Here is a 26,741-nt window from a genome sequence, read left to right as displayed (position 1 = left end):
GGCAAGTTTGAATGGAATCGAATATTAATTTCGCGTTATGAGCTTCTTGGGTGTTCAAAATGTTGACCTTTTGTGGAGAGGTACCAGAATGAGTGAACCGATATATTCCATTTTCGCACCAGACCTCGGGTTAATAAAGATATTGTGATGTGTGCAATTTAAAGACAATCAGACTCTTACATCACATTTTATAAGAGTTATAATTATTCAAATTTTTGACCCTTTGTGGGGAGGTACTTGATGGAGTGGACCGATATTGTCCATTTTCGCATCTTAGCACTGATGCAATTATTGGGATTTGCAAAATTGGAGCAAAATCGGATTATTCTTTCACTTTCTGTGCAGTAAAATATTTTTATCTGAAGGAGTCGATCGATATTGCCCATTTCCGAGGTCAATCTAATTTTGACCATAATATTACGATTCGAGCCAGCAGCCAGTCAGATAGACGAACATAGTTAGATCGACTCCAAATGTCCTGTAACGGATTTGGTCCAAATATATCTAGGGTCTAAAACCGTTATTTCCATGAGCCACGTTTTGGCGGTATCGAATGATATATACCCTCCATTAGTCATGCAGCTGGTGGTATAAATATTGGATATTAATGCAAGAAAGTCTTCTTCGTGCAATGAACTTCAAAATATCAAATTGAAAACCATTAATTTAAAATGAGTGGCTATAATCGTCAAAATATCAATAACTTGATCTACTGTTATACACGGGCTATACCCAAAACTGGGCACACCCTGAGTTAATATAAAAAAACAGATGGAGTCAAAAAGACACTAAAATTGAGTCGAATTTTCCCCCAATGAGAATCCAAAACACAACATTATAGCTAAATTAAACTGCTTTGGAAACTTCCTCGCCAGAATTGAAACTACCCGGAATATCTCTCTAATAGCAGATTTTCTGTATGATTTTGTTGAAAACTGCTGTTGAAATGTTAAAAAGCCGATAATTTGGCGATAACGTAATACAGGAGCATGGACCGATTTAGCTTCAATACCTTTCATCCGACACTTAATAAAAGTTAGTTTATTTACATTTCCTTAAAGTTGCCTAAAATGGCTACTTTAAGTGGTCCGTGGCTAATATTTCGAGGCGGAAAACAAAAAATATTTAGCCTAAAATTAACACTTTATCCACATTACTACTCCGGTTTGGGACATGACGTTGGCTTCGAATGCTGTAACTCGATTCTGAAGTCTATATTTCCACAAAGCATGGGACATAGTTTTCCAATATTTTCCAATTAAGTAGTGGAAGATCTATATAACCCGACCTAATTGAAGCCGTTCCAAATGGTTTTATATTTAAATTATTCCTATAAAATTTTAAAATTGTATTACGTTTTGCAACAAACGGATTGCATTGAAATATGTAATGACCTCTTTATACATTTTGTTCATCTTTTTGTTAATGTTAATTTTAATTAAAAAATGCATATCATCATAAAGCTGAAAACCCAAAATTAAAATATATGTATGTACGTTCACTTATTACCTTCTCCGGTAATGCCAAAATACAAAATTGCACAAAAAGTATATATGTATGTGTGTGTATGCATTTATATAAGTGTGCTGGAAAAAAAGTAATTAAACTTTATGTGTGTGTGTGTGTAGCTGTGAGTATTCTCCTGCCTTGTAAGTGTATGTGGGCCAATGTGAATGTAATATGAAGCGGTGTGGGTGGTGTGGGAATGAGTGTTCATGAATAAATACAAACAAAGCAAAAAAATAAATAACTGGAAATAACAACAACACACAAGAGTGGAAATTACACAACAACAACAATATATAGAGAAGAATATATAACAACAATAAAATTATGAAGATTAAAAATTAATTACAGAAAATGTTGTTGTTGTTGTCATAATAAAATGAAAATGCCAACAAAATAAATAAATTGGCTATTTTAAGGATGTATAATTTCCTTTTTAAAATACGTTGCATATTTTTGGGCAAGTCAGTACAAAACTATAAAATGCGTAGTTTTGGGGAAATTTCTTAAAAATAATTTTAATTAAATTTGGAATTTGTGTAATTTAAACATTAAACCCCAATATTTAATTAAACACTAAACATTCAATATGCATTCTTCTCATTCTCTGTCTTCAATCTACATAATGATTTTTATCACTGCCATCTTTGTGATTATCATCAACATCATCATCTTTGTATATACGTATGTATATGTAGGAAAGGATATAACAATTTATGAGCCCTTTGTCTTTTTATTGTTATTGCTGTTGTGTTTTGGTTTTTTATTTTATTTTCGTTCATTATTATTGTTGTTGTTGCTGCTGCTGCTGCCCATCCTAAAAAGGGCAATTTTTCAGCAACAATAAACGAAAACTTAAATGAGATTCTCAGTCGTCGTTTTTTCTTGTTTCTTCTTTCGCCTGACTCACCTTTTGGATTGGAATACGTGTAGGCGTATGTGTGTGCCCTGCATGTTATATATATGTACCTTTGTAGCAAGAATGTAGGCGTGGGTAAAGAGATAAAAGAATATACGCTAAACAAAAAAACCCAAAAACTACATATAACCATATGCATTTAAACTTTTGCTAATGGGAAGTACATTAAAAAAAAACGTATTTATGAAAACCAATTATTTCCACTAGAAATTATGGCCAAAGGAGAAAAAAAAACAAATTATTTCAAATTTTAATTAAAAATTTGATAATTTAAAAAATATGAAAGAAGGAGAGATACCTGAGAATGAATAATTTGAAATTTAATATGGATTTAGGTTTAAGCATAAATAAATACAATTTTTTTAAAACTTAAACAAAGGCGATATCATAGTCCATGGTAGTTTGAGAATAATATATTGTTAACAAATCTGAGATACTTCATAAAATTAATGCATTTCATATGAAGCTACCAATATATAGAGGACACTGTAACGCGTTAAGATCCCAAATGCTATTCGGATCAACGCACATTATCATGGTTTATTGCTTTTAATCCGAATTTATTCAACCAGATTTACCATAGTTTTTTTGATACAACATTTTTGGCTATTTTTTTGTTGTGTATGTATACGTTAACAAAAATCAGCTGAACAGTATTTACACCCTTTTAAGGGTGTATCTAAACGCACAGTATATTTTAAACCCATAGTGCTCTGCGAAAATCGGAAACGACCCAGCAATGAAATTTAAGAAAGGAAACCAAACACGGTACCAAGGCTTAGGATTTCCTTCCGCCTCACAGCAGGGATGGACCTAGTATGCAGTACAATTTTGATACAGTAAGAGCCGAGTACAAATTGGGAGCTTTGTGAGAAGAATATCCCATTGGTTTAGATTACAAACTACCTACCTACTATTTTAAAATATCAATCAGGAAAATATCTCTCGTAACTTTAAAACGCATGTAATCAGCCTTGGAAAGATTTTGAACTGATTTTTGATGTCCGTTTCATATCGGACCTAAATAAATATGATATAAATATTGCGACGTGCCAGATTTGGGCAATATTAACTACTTCCTTCACTTCATATGAAATATGGGAAATGTTAAAATGTGCGTGAGGTACCATTATATATAGTTGACCGAAATATTCCCTTTTCAGACTTCATCTAATGCAGGTTAAAATACTGGTATGGAAATTACAAGAAAATCGAACATTTATATCTAATTTTATGTGAAATAGTAAAATCCGATAAATTCCATATTCATATCAGGTTTCTGGCTGAGAGAAATATTTGTTGTAAAGAATCGCTGACTTATTTCGCAGGTTATGACAGATAAAAGTATTGAAAATTGTGCCCCTTTGTGGGTGAGGTAGAAAGGGTTGGCAGAAATCAATCATCTTCCCAACAGATGATTTGGATGATTTGAATTTCAAGAGAGTTAGATGCTTATTTCCCGTTCTATGAGCGTTTTGTTTTTCAAAAATTTTGAGCTTTTTTGGGTGAGGTACCAGAAGGTGTAAGCCGATATATCTCATCTTCACAGCAGATCTTGTGATTGTAGAAATAATGGATGTGTTCGAATTTCGATCTTTATGCACGATTTGGTTATTGAAAATTTGGAACGCTTGTGGGGCGGTCTGAGAAGGAATGGTCCAATCTCTACCATCTTTATAACAGATCTTATGTTGATAGAAATATTGAGATGTTGCAAGTTTGAATGGAGTCGGATATTAATTTCGCGATATATGAGCCGTTTGCGGGAAGGTACCAGAACATTTTCACAACAGACCTTGTGATGTGTGTAATTTAAAGACAATCGGACTCTTATATCACTTTTTGAAAGGGTTATGATTAATCAAAATTTTGATTCGATGTAGGGGAGATACTTGATGGAGTGGACCGATATTGTCCCTGACATTAGCACATCTCCGAACTCTAAGTTTGATAATAATATTACGATGTCCCAAGTTTGGACCAAATCGGATACTCCCTTCGAGAGTTAACGTGCGCAGTAGCCAGCCAGACGGACGGACACCTCTAGATCTACTCCAAATAAAACTGAAACGGATTTGTTCCAAAGAGACCTAGGGTCTAAAATCGTTATTTCGATGAGGTTCGTTTTTGCCGTATCAGTGTATAATAAAATCTGTAACGTAAGGGTGAAAATTGGGTATGTCCATTATATATTAACCCAGGTATATGGTAGGGTGCTTCCATGAGAGGTATTTAAAACATAAAAGGAAGTTTTTAAAAGTTCAGTATTTTAAAAACATTCAAATCATTCGAATTTTATTAATTTGTTGTGTTTTATGTTTTTTATTTTTTATATGTTTTAATTCTTTATTTACATATTTTGCAGGCGGATTTTACATTCATACATATGCATTCTATTAAAAAATATATTTTTTCTATATGTGTCGTTTAATTCTACTTTCAATAAAGCAAAACTTAGTTCCTATCTGATTTTTCTTATTTTAAGTGTTTAAAAGAAATGCAAAAAATCGATATTAAAAGCTAAGGAATTTCTACTTAGAATATAGTTTCTTTAATTACTGCTGATTGATTATATATTTAAAAGCGAAAAACTGAACATCCCCTCTTTAGTGGAATTTCGAAGCCACTGTTTAAACAGAAATTATGTAAATTTAAATCAAGAAACCCGAAATTGTTTTATGTTTTCCACTTAAAAAAAATTATTTGGTACAAACTATAAAAAAATTATTGCGCTCCATTTTTACTGCCACATTTCCTGAATTGGCTATAACTCAGCGACTGAGTGTGTGTTTGTGTGTGTGTGCAAGTTTGAGTCCATTTTTTGTGGTTGTTTTATTTTTGTCGAAACTAAAGCCATTAAATGTACGAAGAAGCGATAAATCATTGAAGTTAAGCTGTGTTTTTCTGTTGTTGTTGTTGTTGTTATTGCTGTTTTGTTGCTGAGTGTTTTATTTTCGATCGTTCGTTGTTGGTTTTTGGCCATAATACACTAACAGAAATTAAATGTATGTGTGTGTAAATAAAACTAATTTATTTTAATTTTTCATGCCCATTCAAACAAGACAAGGATGGAGAAGAATATTTTTTTTTTTTAATTTCCACCTTTTGAAGAAAATCAATTACAGGGGAATGTGAATTGAATCGATTTTTTTTTCTCCATGTACAACTTGCACAAATGGTATTTCTGTTGTTGTTGTTGCTATTTTTTGTATATACGGTTTTATTTATTGTTGTCTTCATTCTGCTGCATAATGATTTAAAGTTTGAATGCTTTATTTTTTACCGATAAACCATATTTTACTCTTAAGTTCCTTTATTTCTTTCATGGGGATATTTTCGTTAAGATATTTATGATGGCCAATTTGAAATGGTCACACAGCAATGTTGCATTAGCGTTGTGTGTGTGTGTGTAAGTTTTTTAATTAAATGCAAATTTTATTTAAGAAAAAAAATACATTTTCTGTGATGTTGAACATATTCGATGTTTTGGCAAGATTTATTGCTTGCAGATAAAAATGTTACTTCAAGTCTCGAAAAAAAAAAAACACACAAACCAATATTAGATCTCCAACGTCAAGAATTTTGGCGTGTTATGCAGTGCAGAGGGAATCCTCTTAGAAAATTCTCAAATGTTGTTCTTTGCAAAAACAAACAATGTCTTGGTTAATTGTGATGTTTTTTGTTGTTTTTCTTCACAACAACAACAAATGTAAACGTTTTTAGTCACGAACGGCAAATGACTAAGTCTGAGTCTGAGTGACGGCAGTGGACTGCTGCAGCCGACAACAAAACCCTAAACAACTTTTCATATTTCAACTTTGATGAAGGGTTTTTGAAAATCACTTTTCATTTGTTCGCTTGAAATTTGTGTTTTGTTCTGTCGATGTTGTTGTTGTTGGTTTTGCTTTGCCAATTGGTCCAAGTCTTGAGGAAATTTCTGCTTAACACAATTGCTGACAGCCACAAAATGAGCAGTCACCCGTGTGGCAGCACTAGCACCACCACCACCAGTCATATCCTGTAATGTGTATAACGTGCCGTCATGTCCCATATGGAGGGAGCTGCTGCTGGTGCACGTCATTTGCATCATTATAATTATCATTAAGCCTAGACTGAATGGAAGACGAAAGAATGCAAAGGAAACGACAAGGCAACAACAACAACACAAAAACATGACCGGTTGGTGTTGGCGTTGTGGCTAAAGCCTTCCAGATGGATGGCTGCCGGCCACCGTTGTTGTTGTCTAAGACACAGAACTGGGTTCTTCTGTTTTGGCCTTAATGGCCATTTTCTTTCAATTTGTTTTTATTTGTTTTACTCTTTTCTTGTTGTTGGTGCTGTTTACTCTTTAATAGACATTGAAGAGGAGACCCAAAGGAACCAAAGTCAAGTTAAAGGGAATCGGAATCCAAAGTTGAATATTGTTTTTCCACAGAAATTATATTTGATTACCACTTTCAGTTAGTGTTTATTTGAATTGTTGTTTTGTTGTTGAATTTCGAGTGTTTGTGTGTTTATTTGACTTAATGGCCGGGAAGGTGCCGTTCTTAAAGGGCATTGATTCGAACTTGAACACAGAGTTGCAGTTTTTTTATCACAATCCCGAAAATCAATGAATTCCAATGCTCCAATTGAAAGGTCTAAATACGAGAAAGATTTTTTGTTGGAAGTCTTTTATTTCTTTCGAAAAAAATGCAGTAAATATTGACAAACTCAAATATGTAATGCCTAGAACATACACAAAGTGCTTGAGGCCAAATAAATTTATTAACATTATATGGCCAATTCAATTGGCATTTATTAATACAAAACACTCAGCTTCCTCGCTATATTCTCCATAACCATATTTAGATATTGAAAATAAAATACTTTAATGCCTCGTAAATAATTTGTAACATTTGTATTTCCTTTTTTGCTTATCCTGACGTATAGTCAACACTTAAGCGCGCTAAGCTTTAAAGCGTAGCCCAAAAACGAAGGAGGATCTTATAAAAAATAAACAAATAAATGGATGCAGTCAGGCAGGCAGTCCGATAAATGTGCGCAAACAAATACCTACTTACATACAGAACTAAATGTATTTGTACCCGCTGGGACATGGAACTGGAGGGGGGGGCACGAATCAAAGTCGAACTACTGAATTACATTACCAATGTTAAATTTTTAATTGTAAATACCAACCGTCTTTTTCGATCATGTCCTAATTATGGTATAATTTAACACAATTTCTTGCCATATTTTCGTTGAGGCGGAAACTAATTGTTTTGCCCTAATTTGCGCCTTCCATAGTAGGACTATAAATGCTGGCTTAAAACTTAATAGTAATAAAATAAAACCTAGTAATTATGAATGCTTTAAGGTAAGCCATTTAAAAATTTTAATAACCGCACTCTTTTCCGTCTCTTAGTAACCGGTGGACAATAGTCACTTCACTTCTGTGTATGTATACACAACAATTCGCCTACAAACGCCCACCAGGCAAAACATTTAATTATATTTACTTTTGTTGTTTTTGCTGTTGTTGTGTAGATTTTCATATCATTTAATTAAAATCGCTTTTATTTCATTCTCTTTCGCTTCTTCTTCTTCCTACTTCTACTTCGAATACAATTTGCAATTTCGGAACATATTTCAATATGTGAATGTGTTTGTGTGTGTGTATGCAATGATATTTGAACAAGGGTGGATCGAAATTTTGAAATTTTGAATAGGAAATTGGGGGTATTTAATAGAAATATAATCTCCTAATTAAGGATTTACTTGGCGCATATGCAATGAAATTTGGCAATTGAAAAACGTACCAGAAATTTTAAATTCAAAAAAGAAAGAGTTGAATATATCCCAAAGAATTTTTTTAAATTTTATTGAATGAAAGCAAAAAAATGTCGGAAATAGCACCAAATTTTAGAATAAGTTTAAATTTGTTCGATTTGGTCAGCTTTGGCACGAATTATGGCCTTCAAACGACCAATGAAACCGTCACACACTGCCCGAATGTTACTCCGCGGTATTTTGACCCATTCCCGGCGAAGCGCTTGCATAAAGTGATCGACACCTTGGTATTTTTTAGTGCCAACTTTGCTTTCCAAAATACTCCAGACACAATGTTCCAACGGATTGGTATCCGAAGATTTTGGTGGCCATTGTGCGCTGGAAATGAAGCGAGGAACCTCATTTTGTAACCATTCTTGGGTGGCTCGTGCTGAGTGCGATGGTGCTGAGTCCTGTTGGAATGTCCAAGGTCTGCGACCAAAATGTTTGCATACCCAAGGCCTTAATACACCCTCCAGAATATTTTCGCAATAATATTCGGCATTTATTCTAATGCCACGGTTGATAATTGCGTCCCACACCATCACCATGGCCGGCGCTTGAGTTCTGATGCCCAACCGAAGTTGCACATTTTCAGCTGACCTCTTTGGCAAGTAGACACGATCATTTTGTTTGTTTGCAAACTGCTGCACAACGAATGTTTTCTCATCGGAGAAAACCAAATCCAACCAAACCAGTTCACAACTTTCGGCCAGGCGAAGCAACTCTTTAGCTCTTTTGAGTCTAATTTCTTTCTGTTGCGGTGTAAGTTCTTGCACTTTTTGGAATTCCAATGGCATTACCCCGAGCTCATTTTTCAATATTTGCCGAATGGAATTTTGCGAAATGTTTAGCTCACGAGCCTTTAAGTCGGGCTAAAAGATTTATTCACATTTAAATGCTGGAGTGCTCTAACGATAGCCACTTGTGATTTTCCAGCCAAATATAAAGAAATCACACTATCACGCTTGAATTCCATCACGAATAACTTTTTTTTCTGGAAAATTCTCACCAAAATGCCTTTGTACGCTTGCAAACAATATAATGATCTGTCACTGGAATAATTTTAACAGCTGTCGGACGAGTGACATAGAAATGACAGCAGTCTGAAGTTGTTTGCAGTTTGTTTCATCTCACCCTGTATATTGACTATTTTTTTTTAGAGAAGAACAAATCTTCCCGCAAAGAAGCTGGAATGTCTGATTGCAAATTGGAACCAAATCCTTTGAAATATCGAAAATTCTGTGTTACATATTTTTTGAGAGGCTATGCCAAAATGTGATGGTAAACTATCCACTACGAACCCCAAATGTTAATTTTCGGATCATATGCTTTTCTTATATAGCACAGAAACACGGCATACCTCAAGACGTAAACTTTCGAAACGTCGTACATAGTCTCCTACTTATCCCTCCACTTTTGCCAAGGGTAGCCCTTTTTTATTGCACACATTGTATGACGACATAGACCTGAAGGAAACCCCTTATTGTCTGACTGGCAGCTCTAAAGAAAACAAATGGCAGAAACAAAAAATAAAAACTAATCTCCAAATCACGACATTAACATTTTGCAGCAGGCAGGCAGACCCACTCTCACTCACTCGCTCACAGAAAAAAAGAAAAACAAAACCCAACCGGCAAATGGGGGGCGTAACTTCATTAAATATGACCATGTTCTGAACGCGGGTTATTTTGCACAGCGATCTCTATAACCCATAGCAGAAGAGTGCATTGCCTGAGAGAAAACGCTAAAGGGAATATTTTGTTTCGCTAAAAGACAATTTGCATTTTTATAGAAAATTTGCAAATTCTTGTTTTAATTAAAAAATTTTATAATTTACAAACTTTTAACAATTCTGGCCATATTTTAAATTGGGTGGTAGGCAGCAATTATCGATAAAAAAAAAACATTGGAAACAAATATCATAAAACCATATCGGAATAGCAGGAGAATTTTTAAAATTGCATAAAATAGCTTAAAGTGCCCATTTAAAATTGCTATTACCAAAAGAAGCAGGTCGTCCGACTTGTTTTCTCTGCCGAAAACTGCAAGCGCTACAACAAACACAATGTAAAAACTCATTTTAAAAATTTCATTAAAAATACAATTACACTTTTGGTGCCTTTTAATATTATATTGTATATTCTCTATACATATATACATAAAGAGATAGTTGCTTATGTATATAGTATATACATCAACTATGTGTGTATGTATGTTTGTGTATTGTATTATGTACAAACACCTTAGTTTGTACATGAAAACCAAAAATTCAGCAAAAATTTCCTTCACGAAGAACGAGAGAACATTGTACTAGCCATAGAGCAGGCATGAAGACAAGTTGAATGGTTACACTCGAAAAATTCAATCCTTTAAAATTTTTTATGTATTTTATTTGGAAAATGAAAAATTTTGGAGTTTGCGTCAATTTGTTTGTCTGCACATCAAAAAAGTTATATTTCCTATTTTTGTCGAGCTGGTATCGGCAGTTATAACGAAATTTTTAGATATACAGGGTGAGATGAAAAACCTGCAACCAACTTCAGACTACTGTCATTTCTAAGCCACTTGTCCGACAGCTCTTAAAATTATTCCAGTGACAGCTCATTATATTGCTTACAAGCCTGCAAAAGCTTTTTCATGAGAACTTTCCAGAAAAAAAGTTATTCGTGATGGAATTCAAGCGTGATAGTGTGATTTCTTTAAATTTAGCTGGAAAGCCACAAGTGGCTATCGTTAAAGCGTTCCAGCATTTAAATGTGAATAAATCTTTTGTGTCTTGTAACATCGCTCAATACCCTTATACCCGACGTCAAGGAAATGGACGGAAGAAAAAAGGCAACATCAGCAGAAATGGTTCGGAAAGTAAAGAAGCGACTTGATGGAGACCCGCGTCGCAGTGGCCGAAAAATGGCTTGTGAGCTGAACATATGGCAATACTCCATACGGCAAATATTGAAAAATGAGCTCGGGGTAATGCCATTGAATTTCAAAAAGTGCAAAAGCTTACACCGTAATAGAAAGAAAATGGAGTCAAAAGAGCTAAAGAGTTGCTTCGCTTGGCCGAAAGTGGTGAAAACATTCGTTGTCCAGCAGTTTGTAAACAAGTAAAATGATCGTCTTTACTTGCCAAAGAGGTCAGCTGAAAATGTGCAACTTCGGTTGGCCACCAGAACTCAAGCGCCGGCCATGGTGATGGTGTGGGCCGCAATTATCAACCGTGGCATTAGAATAAATGCCGAATATTATTGCGAAAATATTCTGGAGGGTGTATTAAGGCCTTGGGTATGCAAACATTTTGGTCGCAGACCTTGGACATTCCAACAGGACTCAGCACCATCGCACTCAGCACGAGCCACCCAAGAATGGTTACAAAACGAGGTTCCTCGCTTCATTTCCAGCGCACAATGGCCACCAAAATCAAACGGATTGGTATCCAGATCCGTTGGACTATTGTGTCTGGAGTATTTTGGAAAGCAAGGTTGGCACTAAAAAGTACCAAAGTGTCGATCACCTCAAGCGATCACCGAGAATGGGGTACCGCAAAGCAACATTCGGGCAGCGTGTGACGGTTTCATTGGCCGTTTGAAGGTCATAATTCGTGCCAAAGGTGACCAATTCGAACAAATCTAAACTTATTATAGAATTTGATGCTATGTCCGACATTTTTGCTTTCATTCAATAAAATTAGAAAAAAAATGTTAAAAATTATACCTGGTGGCAGTTTGGCAAGAACTTACGGCCAATGACCTGTCCATGTTAATATAAGAGATTAAGATGCTTGGTTATAAGTAGTTACTGGCGTTAAAATGTTGTAAAAAAATCCATTATTTGGTAATGAGTTTTTTTCTTGGGTTATTAAAAAATGCATAAAATGAAACTACGAAAAATTGAAATAATAAAATTCAATTCCGATAATTGTATTCGAGTGTTCGAGGACAACAAAGCGAAGGCTGTAGGTTGATGAAGGCTGCTTTAGGTGAAGACGAAGGTGGCCCAGATGCTATTGTTAGGCTTTTGGTTTGTTTGATGAAATTTTCAACAGGATTTCTGTTGGCTGGCTGATGGAATGCTATGTCGAAAATGCCAACCAGGCGAGATGGAAAGTAGTTGTATAGTTCACAGTGTTTGTTTGTATTTTATTTTAAATACAAAAATATATATAAATTAATGAAAAATAACAATTTATTTCTTTACCCTAGCTAACTTGAAAAACTAATTGAATTTTTACAATAATATTTGTTAGCAGCAAAACTTCGCTGAAGGTAATAAATATTAAGAATTTTTCAAGAACAATAATTAACACAACAATATTTAGAAAAATTCTAACAGTCAATTCAATTATGAATCAATTTCAAAAATATTCGAAACAATAAATAAATAACAAAGATAACTTTTATCGTTTGGGTATTCCTTCTCTTTTCCGGGTGATAGTGAAAGATACTGGCGGTTTTCAAGTGGTACGTTCCACAATCTTAAGAGAGCTTGCCGCGCAATTTCCATGAATAGAGGACAGGACACACACTCCAATCCGAAATTGCAATTTTAATTGCGGCATAGATACACGAGTCGTGCAAATATGTCGATATCAATGCAAGACAATGTCGACGTCGTAGTCGTCGTTGTGGTTGTTGTTGGTGTTGCTGCTATTGGCGATGTTGTTGCCGCATACCCAACTTAATTAAAAATCTATGTTGACGTTAAAATGAAGCAAGGCAAAAAAAAAACAACCGGCAAGAACAACAACAACAAATGGCAATTTCTTGATAAAAATTATAAAATAACACAGACACATTTATTTATCCACGCTGTATAAACAACAACAACATCGAATCCGAGACTTAAGCCAGAATGAAGAAAATGAGAAAAAAATGAAAACTGAAAACTATAGCAGCTTTAAAGTCGGCAAAAATGATAAGGCGAGAGGCAAAGGGTAGCGGAGATTTTTTTTGTTTTTGAATAAACAACAACAAAATCAACAAGTAAGATGCAAAAATGTGGTCTAAACAAGTCTGCTTGTTTATAAGTTCATCTGTCTGTCCTGTTTCAGTTCGTATGTGTGTATGTACGTACGTCTGAATGTCCATCGTCTAGCTGGCCATTTGCTGGGAGAGTAACTCGCTGGTCCCTGATTGTTTTGTCTCTGTGCGGCTTTTTTTCTTTTTGCTTTGTTTTCTTCCTTAACAACTCCAACACACTCATCTTTTCTTAGAGATTTTGCTGTTGGTCCCAAACATATTTTGAGGTTAGGTATATTGCAAAAAATATTAAAAAACAAAAATTACTTTTAAAATATTTTGAAATTTCCACACTTAGTAATTTCAGTTCATTATTGCCATATATTGTGAAAATTGTAATATGCAATATTTTGAACTTATGCCATTTGGCTTTTGATCACATTCACATATATTTACTTGGCGAAACTTCGTATATTGCAGCTATAAAAACACAACACAAAAATATTGAATCCTAAAATAAACAAATCGAAAGAAAACATTGCTAAAAACAACAACAGCGAAAATACAAAAAGGAATTTAAAATTATATTCGGTCTCTCAAGGGACCTCAGCTAGAGGAGCTAAATGTAAAAACAAAACACATCAGACAACAACATGGGAAAGGAGAACGGAAACGTAAACAAGTTATTTAAAAGGACCAGTTTGTAAATTTATATATTTAAATTTTGTATATTTTTATATTAAAATCGAAAAAGACGTTAAAATGTAATTAACATGTCTGTATCAGGAATTTATAAATAACTATTAGAGTTTCACATTTCAGTGTCTCTGATAGCAATTCAAATTTAATTCATAAATTTTATATAAATTTTTATTTTTACGTCTGGCCACCCCATTCGTAAAACTCCGAGAATGCACAAAAGCGAAAAGACATCTTGAAATGTTTTTTCAAGCCAAACAAAAACATTAAAAAAGATGTTATTGCCTCGGCAAGGAAAAAGAGAAAAAAATACAAAACATGAAAATTAAAAACAAAATAAGAAAAAAAAAAAATGATTTCTGTTAAAATAAAACAAAGAAACTGACTAAACCTAAACTAAACAGGACAGCCAACCGACTGCAGTGAATAGAGACAAAAAAAAAAATATGTGACAAACTAATTTGTGAATTCCCAAGGGGCAAATATATTTTAAATGGCAAAATTTAAAGATCAATTTTTAACAAGAGTTATGTAAAAGTGAGGGAAAATTTAAGACTTTTAAATATATTTTCAAAAGCCAAATCGATTAGAAAATATCAAAATCAAGGGGTATGATTAAATAAGTGCTGTAGCAAATAGTACTCAAAATGCCAAAATTTTGTGAAATTAAATGGAGAACATAGGCAAATTGGTAAAATATGGAAATCGGAGTTATTCTTACAAGGGAACTATTTCAAAAAGTGAACCGATATGAACTATTTCTGTACAAATGATTCTGGGTGTAATCCAAAGACATCTAACAAATTTCAAAACTCTATCCTAAATATTGCGAAATATATATCAAGGGGCCCCTACCTTTGTATATGGATAAGACTATATTATTGTTAAGAGCCCATGGCATAACGCCTTTGGGGGTTTGATCTAATTTAGAAAAATTCTAAATTTTTCGAAAATCAACAAATGTTTTATTAAAAAAATTGATGATATTTTTTCATGGCGCATATTAAGTATAGAAATGTCATTAGTTTAGAGACTCACAATGAAATTTGATGTAGAATTATTCTTACTTTGACACTTTTTCCAAAAAAATTAAGTATAGAGGGAGATTTTGACTCGGAGTCGAAACATGTTTAATTAACAGAAGAAAAAGCCATGTGTATACATTTTGAATGTAATTCTCATAAAAACTAATATACCTAGATACATAGTTTATCCTGAGATTTATAGTGAAATTTTATGCAGAATATTTCTTCTTTTGACAACTTCCGCCTACAACGAAATTTTATGTTATTATCAAGCCTCAAATCAAATAAAAAAAATCCAAGAAAAAAATAGATAAAAAGGAATACTTTTTTTGAGACAATGATGCATTTTTTGATATACAGCGGGAAGAGAGATAGAGAGAGAGAGAGAGAGAGAGAGAGAGGAAAGAGAGATTTATTTTCTTTGGTGACTTGTAGTGAAATTTGATAAAGAATATTTGGTCTTGTACGCCGTCCATCTACAGAGATGGAAGAGGGAGAAGCTTGTCCCCTCTATTTAGGTTACTTTGCGATGGGTAAAGCCATTGAAATTCCAAAAAGTGCAAGAATTTATACTGCAGCAGAAAGAAAATAGACTCAAAAGAGCTAAAGAGTTGCTTCGCTTGGCCGAAACTGGTGAACTGCCGAATTTGGTTTTGGTGAGAAAACATTCGTCGGCCATGGTGAAGGCGTGGGCCGCCATAACAGCCGAAAGTCGCTCTCCGCTCGTATTGATCGACCGTGGCATCAGAATTAATGCCGAATATTATAGTGAAAATATTGTGGAGGGTGTATTAAAACCTTGGACACGCAAACATCTTGGCCGCAGACCTTGGACATTCCAACAGGACTTAGCACCATCGCACTCAGCACGCGCCACCCATGGATGGGTGACCATCGTTTCATTTCTAGCGCACAATGGCCAACAAAATCTCCGGATACCAAACCGTTGGACTATTGTATCTGGAGTATTTTCGAAAGCAAGGTTGGGCCAAAATACCGTAGAGCAACATTCGGGCAGCGTGTGACGGTTTCGTTGGCCGTTTGAAGGCCATAATTCGTGCCAAAGGTGACCAATTCGAACAAATCTAAATTTGTTCTAAATTTTGATGCTACTTCCGACATTTTTTGCTTTCACTCAATAAAATTTACTAAAAAAATGTAAAAATTATGACCTTTGACTTTGTTGTGGTTTTTTTATCTCACCTGTATGTATGTAAAAGGCGCCAAATGCTTATATGTATTTTTATTTTAAAAATTTCGAGAGGTCAAATTAATACAATATAATCTTAAATGCCTGAAGTTGGAATCAAAAATAAAATATTCTAAATTATATTTGAATAAATTCAATTTTCAAGTGAATTTCTCTAATTTATCTAAATTTTTAAGGCCTACATAAGGTCGGCCTTATGAACAATTGTGAATATTAAATGAAATTACTAGGAAGGTGGTACAATGATATAGGTGGGGAAGTACGGCATTAGTATACCACTATAAGACACATGGTATTCTAATACCGAACTCCTGGAGAAATATATAAAATATTCAATGCCCTAGAAATTTTGACCTGGCATCAACTATTTTCTTTTCCGCCAGAAAATGATAAATTTTTGGGGAAGCTACGATTTTGGGTCAATTTTGTACAATGTATCCCCACTCAAAATTAAGTGGCCAATTTCGAAGCCCAGATGCTATCCTTAAGGGTCGCTTAATATCATCGATATTAAATTAAGTGTCCTACGCAGAGTTATACTAGTCAAATATTTATCAAAAACCAATTTCCTCACATTAAAGTTATGGAAATTCTACCTCAAATTTGTTTTCATTTCCATTAAATTATTATACACAATATATTTATGGTCTGTGTGTGTGTACAAGCAGCGTACATCCTATATAATTTGTATTCTCATTGTAATTTGCATGAATAAACTATAAAAAATAACGTATAAATATAAATAATGTGTAGCCATTAAAAAAAACAGAGAAAATTGCTAGAATAAAGAATAAAAACAACGCCAAATAACAACGTTTTCTTTAAAACCAGAAGAGAGAGCGAGCGAGCGAGCGAGCGAAAGAAGACGAAAACAAAAACAGCCCAGGCAAGCAAACGGCGGCGGTGGCGGTGACGACGACCAAGAAAAATGCTAAATAAATATTGGCGAACAGCAGAGGAGTTGGAAAGTACTTCCCAAAGCAAGCAAGCAAGCAGTCAACCCAGCTAGCTAGCTGGCAAGCGAAGGCATAGAAAGGAAGAAAATTGATTGCGCGCACACGTTGCCGTCCATCTACGAGCAAAAGAAAACGGAAAATAACCCAGAGAACTTGCACAAAGTCTAAACCAATATCGCCATCAAAGCGGCAGGGGAAGGACAATTACAGGAACTGGGAGGGATGTGTTTGTATTCCACTCCCTCTTCCCCTCCCTCCCTCCTTCGCTCCTTGTATATATACACAATCGTATGTGCCAGGCCATGCCGTGGCTAGGCAATAGGTAGAGGTAGTCATCCTAGTTGTTGCTGTTGAAAATAAAAGAAATTTGTTGGAAAATAAAATAAATTGCACAATAAAGAAAAATCAATGTTGTATGAGCGAGCGAGTGAGCGAGCGTCAGCAGCAGCAACAACAATAGCTACAACTAGAGAAAAAATAAGACCTGTACAACTAACTGGCCAACAGAGCAAAGAGTTAAACCAGAGACGACGCTGTAATGGGGGCTTTTTAAAGAGTTAAAGTCATAGGTCATGGAAATTTGATCTTACGTTTGAAAAAAAAAAACGGAATTTCAAGGTTGGAGATGTTAATATATTTTTTGTTTTACTTTCGAATTAATAAATAATTACATACTGTATTTAAATTTGGGTTCTGTTTTCATGCATTAAAAGTTCGCATCCTTTTTATTTTAGTTGGCAGAAAATTCTTCAAAACTCCAACTCTTCAATATATCCTTGTCCACTCCACTCTGTGTAGGAATTGTGCAACGCTTGTGGTAGAGCCAGAACGGCAACCATGGATGGCATAGTGTCAGTCAATCTAAAACGTCAGCCGAAGGCTAAAGCAACGGCAACGACAACGTCTAGTAGCAGCATTTAAATTAGAATTTTATGCAAATAGGACAATATTTATATCATCAAGTATATGACAGCACTACTAAGATATTTAAATATATTGCATATTTATGCCGATATGCAGGCACACATACACAAACAATCAACACAAGAAATGCCAACAACAATAACAGCAAACGGTAGAAAATCAAGGTAGCCGGTAGTAAGTATCATCTTACTTGATGTGTATAATATTGTTTAAATACTTATTAAAGAAATTTTCTCAAAGAAATTGTTTTTTTTTTGCTTTAAGAAATAAGTGTTTAGAGATATTAACAGAGGAAGCCATTTGAATTGGAAATTATGTTTCCCAGAGAAGGTCCTTTAAATAATTTTATAGTAGTAGCTCCCATATATAACTTCAACGGATTTCGGGTTAATTGTGCACCATATGGCTTATATCAATCCAAACGACCTGAATTATGGCACATCCGATCGAATTTCAGAGTGCTGAAAATCGTTCCAGATACGGCTATAACTCTCATATCTATGTTTCATCCGATTTTGTGTTTAAGTCCCTCACATGCGTATTATGCACTCCACAAGAAAATATTTGGTACCAGATATCAGATGTAGCCCAGAAATACATCTGTTTAATAGTATCGAGATGGATGTAGCTCCCATATATATCTTTATCCGATATCAGGTTTATTGTGCACCAAAGTGAACTGAATTTTGGCAATTCCAACTGAATAAATCCTAAAAATGTACTTCGAATTTGGTGAAAATCGGTTCACATATAGCTATAGTTCCAATATATATGTTACATCCGATTTTGGATTTCAAGTCCTTCTCATGCTTAATATGCCCTCCACAACAAGGATATTTGATACCAGACATCAGATACAGTTCGAAAATATCTCTGCCAAATTTTATCGAGATCGGTTCAGATTTGTATATATATTCGATATACATCTTCAAACATAAATACATATATTACAAATTTTTGAAAAATAGATCAACAACAATTCACTATAAATGGATTGTATCGGCCCTCGCCGTGTTATAGCTCCCTTATAAAGGTATATCCCTATCTTTGGCTAATCCTAAGATGTTAGGCTCATTTGACTGTTATTTAGTACTTCAGTTTCCGGACAAGGTCCATTGTTCCTGTCGTGGAAGAAATAGTCCAAATAAGTCCAGGTTTTCGAATAGGTCATAGATCGCCCAATCTCTTGCGAAATCTTCATTAAAAATGTTTTAATAAGTTGACTATCGAATCTCGGTAATATTTTAGGCATATTTAGGGAGTTTGATCATTACCCAACAAAAACTCTCATTACCAAATAATGGGTTTCCCGAGAGTCTTAATTATTTTTGCTAAAGGCAGGTCGATAAAGAAGTAAAAAACAGTATTGTTTAATATTTTTTATAAACATTTTTATTTTTTCCGATGCTGGTATTGATCTTGTAACCTTATGATTGGTAGTTAAACACACTGCACCACCGTTACGTTGGGTTGTTTCAAGTGTGACATCTACAACAACTAGTCATCGACATAATGGCATATTTTCCTTCATTTGCCGTGCCACAAACTCACAGCCTTCGTATTTGTAGTTCGACTCACACATTCTGTGCCGACATTACTCATTACTTGGTAATGAGGAAAGTAAGTTCGTTTGCTATGTAATTTTTAAAGAAATAACTCATTATTTTTAATCTGCGGGTAATGCAGACGGCAGTTTGTTTACATTACCTATTAATGAATTATATTCGGCTCATATTTCTCTCAAGTTGTTGTTGGGTAAAAGTTCTTAAAATCCGTGCTCTATTAGCAATATTTACAACAAGAGTGAAATATACAATCCTAGTTTGAATATATTCGGCTAAAATAGATAGCTTCTTGATTTTATAGTCCACTTCCGATTACGCATCCCTAATTTTAATTGCTTCGTACTTTAAATTCGAAACGCTATTTAAAAATATCCTATCGTTGCCTGTACCACCCAAACTGATTCGTATCTTCATAAAACTTAAGTGGTCTATTATGTTTGTTTGATGGCCATAGGTATAAGAGTGTGTGTGTGTGTTTGTGACAAAAAAGGAGACGAAGAACTCTTAAAATGTACGCCGAGGATACGAGGAAAGAAAATGAATGCTATGTTTGGCAAGCAATTAATTTTGATGGACTTGAAAGATATTTTATTATTATTGTTATTATGAGTGACGTCAATTTAATTTCAAATATAAAATCCCCTCTACAGTGTATGTATGTACGAGTGTGTGTGCGTGCGTGTGTGTGTGAATGAATATGTATGAATTTTGCATTAGTGATAAAAGCCATTATCATCATTTAGTGATGTGGGTTGGATTGGAGGAGGAAGGTGACACAGGAACATATTCAAACACATTGTCATAACTCACAGCGATGGTGATGCGGATGATTATTTTCTCTTGACTCTCTGTCTGCCAAATGTGTAATGAAAGTTTATGTCATCTTGAATTCGTGTGTGTGTTCGCTTGTGTGTTCATAAGGACATGTTTTGATATACCTTGGAGTTTATTGAAAGAAATTTCAATGCATATGTTTAATATTCGCCATTAACGACAAACATTTGTAAAGCGAACAGAAAATAAATCTCAATTTTATTCACTTATCCCAGTAATTAAATTAGCGAAATGTATTTTCACATCATGCGAAAATTGGAATCTGTGCATGTGACATGAGAGGAAAAGAGGGCGACTAGGAGGGGCAGAATCAAATGAAAATACCCCCGCGACACAAATTGGCTGTTATCATAAGAATAAATTGCCTTCTTAGTATTTGCTGGATTTCATTTATTGTGAATTATGATTTCAATTTAAATGGAAATTGTCAATGCGAAAGGGAATGCATGAATTACTTCGGAGCTTAAAGTATATATTATTTAACACTTGATGGGTAAATTTGGATAAAATACATAAACTTTAAACGATTTTGAAAAGTTTTGGAATGATGGGGTTGGAATTTTATCTTTGCTGAGGGATAAATTCTTCTACTATATGTAAAACTGTAAATATTTTCTAAAAGAGTAATTTCAAAAGGCTAATTTTCAGTTTATATTAAAATATTAATATACCTATATGTTTTGTCCAATATTTACCTAATTTCCTGAATAACTTTTAAACTTGGCAAAGACTTTGTTTTGCTTCATCTCAGCGTTTTACGTTATTAGCAATAATGCGTATATTTCAGTAGAGGTAACGTTCCATGCCGCCGTCAACAAGCAAACCCTTTGTTATTAATAGGGTTAGTAAAAATAGACTCGAAATGAACATCAAAATAGCTTCAATTGAATGTAATATGAAAATAAATACAATTTTCATACCAAACTCAGTTGTAGAAAAAAGTTTTATTTTAAGAATTAATGTTTCACTCTATCACTCCTTGGTTTTCTTTTTTACACTCTTGGTATTGAACTCGCAACCTTCTGATATGTAGTTATGAACTTTAAGCGTTCTTTCCAATCGTATTTTATTGTGGTTTTATTGGTTTCGGCTTTGTAGTCGAATGTGCACACTTCACATCGACATTACTCATTACGGGATATTGTGAAAAATAATTGTGTTCTCTGTTCCAGAACTGCAACAATGTAACACTTTTTACCACGATAACCGATTTTACCTTTGTAATATTAAAACCGGTCAGGAAAGTCAAAAGTCGGGCGGTGCCGAATATATAATACCACTATGCCTATTTAGTAGAGCTCCCGTAAAAAAAAAAATATTTATCAACATTTAGCTTTAGGGCAGTTTTGGTTGGCTATAGAGTGCATGATATCAATTGGAGTAGGATTATATTAAAAATATATATTTCGGAGCCGAGTTGCACAAAATTTACTTCATTTGGGCTGATATCAGCCATTATTTGCACAATTTGGCAACGGTATTTTAGAGCTTTATAAGATATCTGGTACCAAATATCATTGTTGACGAATGCATATTACGAATGTAATCGGATAAAACATATATATGGGTGCTATAGCTATATCTGAATCGATTTTCTCCGAATTCGACGTACTTTCTTCTAAAATGAATTCGGTCGGATGTACAAAAAATCAGGACTTTTATGCAAATCTGAAGCAATCTTGGCAAAATTCGATACACTTATTTCGGAGTTGGATCTGATATTTGGTACCAAAGATCTTTGTTGTGGAATGCATAAACATATAAGCTATAGCTATATCTGAACCGATTTACACCAAATTTGAAGCAATGGTTTACAGGATGAATTCAGTTGTAATTGCCAAAATTCAGTTTATTTGGGCTTATATCAGCCATTTGGTCACAATAAACCTGGTATCGGATAACGATATATATGGGAGCTATATTCTAATCTAAGCCGATTTTTATAATATTTGACAGAGGTATTTTCGAGCAGTATCTGATGTCCGACTCCAAATATCATTCTTCTGGAGTGCATATTACGCATGTGAGGGAGCTATAGCTACATTTGAACCGATTTTCTCCAAATTTGATTTACTTGCTTCTAGACTGAATTCGGTGGGATGTACCAAAAAACAGGCCATTTCTACTTATATTAGTTATTTGGTGCACAATTAACCCGAAATCGGTTGAAGATATATGGGAGCTATATCTTAATCTCATCCGATTATCACCAGTTTCAATAAGGTTCGTCCTTGGGCCAAACAAATATTGTTTGCAAAATTTCGTCTCAATCTCTCGCTTCCTTCTCCATGTTACAAACAAATGAACAAAGACGTAATACACTTAGGTGTAGGTTATAACAAAATTGCAAAACTAGTAGGAATGGAGCAAAGTTCTGTAAATTTGTAATTTTCAAAATTTTTCAAAAAAAAAAAAAAAAAAAAATCCCATTATATTCAATCCATTGGTAAAACAGAAGGTTGTTTACTTAACCCTTTGGCTCCCAAGTTTATGCTCGGAAAATCAAAGGCATTAAAACGTCTCCCATTCAAATACGAATGGCGTGAGGGAACATAACATTCATTCCTTCTGAAAATCTCACTTTGTTCTGCTTATCTCAAAAGTGAAAAACCCAGAAACGAGATTTTTCCGATATTGTACATTTGGTATGCCTTTCTCATAACCCTTTGTGTTTACCACGAAATCCCTTATACTGCCAAGAATTTGTTTTGCTGCCGTCCGTACACAGCCATAATAATCAGATAGAGTCTGCAATCTTTTAAAAAATATGTACCTACCATAAATGTACAGAAACAGATCCGAATGCTATGTCATAAAAATATTACCTTAAAGGTCTCATAAATTCGGCATTTCGATTTCAGTAAAACATTTGTAACCTATGGTTGATTAAAGGAAATAGAGAAGAACATATTTCAAGAATATTTTGGGAATGAAATCCACTTTTAATCACTACATATAGGCACATGTCACATATCCTAGGGGATATGGTCAGGTCCTCCGCTTATTATTGGACATAGGACATTTTTGAATTTCAACTTTGCTAAATCACTTTCGGTTCTATGTTTAATCTAGAATTACCAACTCGATATCTGGTTCTTTTACCATATCGTCATTAGGTAGGACAAAAATCTTGGGGTCCCCAAGTATATTTTCTAATGGAAGAAAATTAATATCATTGAAAAAGATTGGATCTTACCTACTCTATTAGCGTTGAGAATGGCTGCAGCTCTTAAATGCAAGCTTTTCTATATGTTCCGGTTTCTATCGAACACACATTATTGTCGTACAACAAATAGCATACCTGCAATTCGTTTTGGTGTCGATGTTTATAATTTGTTTTACATTCATTCTTTTTTTCGAAATGTCTCGATTGGCTGTTGTTGGAATGAAACTTACGTGCAGCATGATGCATTTGCCAACAAACAAAACAAAAAAAGAAGAAAAACAGCAACAAACTAAAATAAATACCAACAAAAACACACTCGTCCACGGCCGCATCTTACATCAACATCAGACAACGAACGATTCGTGAGCAACAACGTCGAACTTTAATTGCATAATTATGTGCAGTTTGCAATTTATCATTTTACATTATTATTTATGGGTTTTAATGCTTTTATCCTGTTTGGGAGTTTGTACGAGCGTGTACGTACCGACTGAGACTGAGACTGAGTGAGTGAGTGTGTCTCTGATGTTATTGGTTTCGTTTTATTTATTTTCTTAAAATTGTTGATGTTTTACTTTTTTTTGGTGGACTGTGAGAAAATGAAAACTGCATTCTCGGAATGAGAGTGAATGTACGCCCTTTTTATGGGGTATTTTTTTTTAATTTTAGATTTATACGCCATTAATGTCTTGCGATAGGCTAATAAAATTCATATGCTTGATTATTTATGGCCGGTTTCATATCCGACAAAGTTGGAGATAGGAATTTGTAGTTCTTATTTCCCATCGTAAAAAAAATAATTAAAATTGAGGCCTGATCTATGATTTGGCCTATGATTTAAGGCTGTCGAGCACAAAGCTTGTGGCTATATAAGGAAGCTTGCAGGTATTTCTTTAAGAATCTACATAAGGGACATTGTTTTGTGACCCTTAGAAGGGATACATTAATTGAAAGTGTTTCTCAAGCTGTGTAGCCACTGCACTTTCCTAATATGTTATTTTCCAATTTTCATTATTGCAATAATAATTTTACTTCTTCATAAATTTAATAACAAAAAACTAAAATTGGAAAAAAATAAAATATATTATCTTTTTGAAACAACTTCAAACTTGTGGTATAAATTATTACCAATTATCTTTATATGCATTTGCATCGAACGTTTTCTTGGCGCGCAGCTGTTTTTAGTTGCCGCTGCCACCAAAGAGGAACAGAAATATTTTCAATTTCGTGCATACTTCTTGAAATACCAGAAACAATCGCTTTTCGCAATGGCTATCAAAGTAACACAACAACAACAACAACAACAACAACAACAACAACAACAACAACAACAACATCGGCAACAGCAACAAAACTTTGCGCCATGCCACCACACCAACTACGGCCATAAACTATGAAAATCGTTCATGTAATATGAGCTTAAAAGTGTAGGTTGCTGTAATGACTATCATCAGACTTTTATAATCTCATGAGTATGTATCGTGTGCATATATATGTATGTATATACTTTCGTGAGGTATGTATATATATGTAATGTGTGTGAGTGAGTGTGTTTTATATGAATTATTAAATTTAATTTTCTGCATTTTCCCATGCAACATTTTACCGCAAAATCTATGAAAAGGGTGTATCATTGGCAGTGTTGGTAATGAGATATTAAAAGTGGGCTCAATTTGGAATGAAGGTTTGGAGTTTAATTTTTATACCCACCATCTTGAACAGGGTAATTTATCATTTCGTTTGTAACCCCATAATGTACAGGATGAGATAAAAAACTGCAATCAACTTTAGACTGCTGTCATTACATGCGTACAAAAGCATTTTGGTGAGAATTTTCCAGAAAAAAGCTATTCGTGATGGAATTCAAGAGTGATAGTGTGATTTCTATATATTTGGCTGGAAAACCACAAGTGGCTATCGTTGGAGCACTCCAGCATTTAAATGTGAATAAATCTTTTGTGTCTTGTAACATCGCTCGTTACAGTGGCCGAAAATGTTTTCGGTCGTGAGCTCAACATATCGCAATATTCCATTCGGCATATATTGAAAAATGAGCTCTTGGTAAAGTCATTGAAATTCCAAAAAGTGCAAGAACTTACACCGCAACAGAAAGAAAATAGACTCAAAAGAGCTAAAGAGTGCCTTGCTTGGCCGAAAGTGGTAAACTGCCGAATTTGGTTTTCTCCGGTAGAGAAAACATTCGTTACTTGCCAAAGGAGTCAGCCGCCATAACAGCCGATGGTCGCTCTCTGCTCGTATTAATCGACCGTGGCATCAGAATAAATGCCGAATATTATCGCAAAAATATTCTGGAGGGTTTATTAAACCTTGGGCATGCAAACATTTTGGCCGCAGGCTTGGACATTCCAGCACTCAGCAATATCGCACGCGCCACCCAAGAATGGATACAAAATGGGGTTCCTCGCTTCATTTCCAGCGCATAATGGCCACCAAAATCTCCGGATACCAATCCGTTGGACTATTGTGGAGTATTTTGGAAAGCATGGTTGGCACTTAAAAATACCAAAGTGTCGATCACATAAAGCAAGCGCTTCGCCGGGAATGGGTCAAAATACCGCAGAGCAACATTCGGGCAGCATGTGACGGTTTCATTGACCGTTTGAAGGCCATAATTCATGCCAAAGGTGACCAATTCGAACAAATCTTAAATTTATTCTAAAATTTGATGCTATTTCCGACATCTTTTGCATTCATTTAATAAAACTTAAAAAAATGTAAAAATTATGGCGTTTATATTTGTTGCAGTTTTTTTATCTCACCCTGTTCATATACGGCTTTTCGTAATCGAAATACCCATAAACTTAGTAAAGTATTGAATTTCGACTACGGACATATTGCCTAGGCATTCATTTACAATTTCGCTCTTCGAAAGCTTCACAAAAATAATGACGTGGAACATAAATAAAACTGTGGGTTAAAAATTCTGTCTCTTTTTATTTTCATATTTGGTCCGCTGTGAATTGAGTTTTTAGAAGCAATTTTATGACCTTCCATATTTACAAGCTTGACAAAAGGCATCTTGACTTTACCAAGAAAGAGCTTGGCAATTTGGCAGGGGGTACTTCTAAAATCGTTGGTATTGAAACTGTGTCGTACCAGTTCCCATTTTCAGAATTGGTTAACCTTATGTCATCATCTTAACTTGGA

The 26,741-nt window shown here is 34.4% G+C and overlaps 1 protein-coding gene and 1 long non-coding RNA gene across 7 annotated transcripts in view; one reads left to right on the top strand and one right to left on the bottom strand.

Annotated features, from left to right (window-relative positions):
• Nucleotides 1-26,741, bottom strand: part of LOC101900516 (methylcytosine dioxygenase TET) — a 294,319-nt gene that overhangs the window by 137,738 nt on the left and 129,840 nt on the right. The window lies entirely within an intron of this gene.
• Nucleotides 16,980-18,623, top strand: LOC131806869 (uncharacterized). The gene is made up of 3 exons (XR_009344205.1): nucleotides 16,980-17,702; nucleotides 17,819-18,182; nucleotides 18,273-18,623. It is a non-coding gene; the product is annotated as an uncharacterized LOC131806869 (long non-coding RNA).

Source organism: Musca domestica, unplaced genomic scaffold (genome assembly GCF_030504385.1).
Source record: "Musca domestica strain aabys unplaced genomic scaffold, Musca_domestica.polishedcontigs.V.1.1 9, whole genome shotgun sequence".
NCBI lineage: Eukaryota > Metazoa > Arthropoda > Insecta > Diptera > Muscidae > Musca > Musca domestica.
This window is presented reverse-complemented; position numbering and strand designations above follow the sequence as displayed.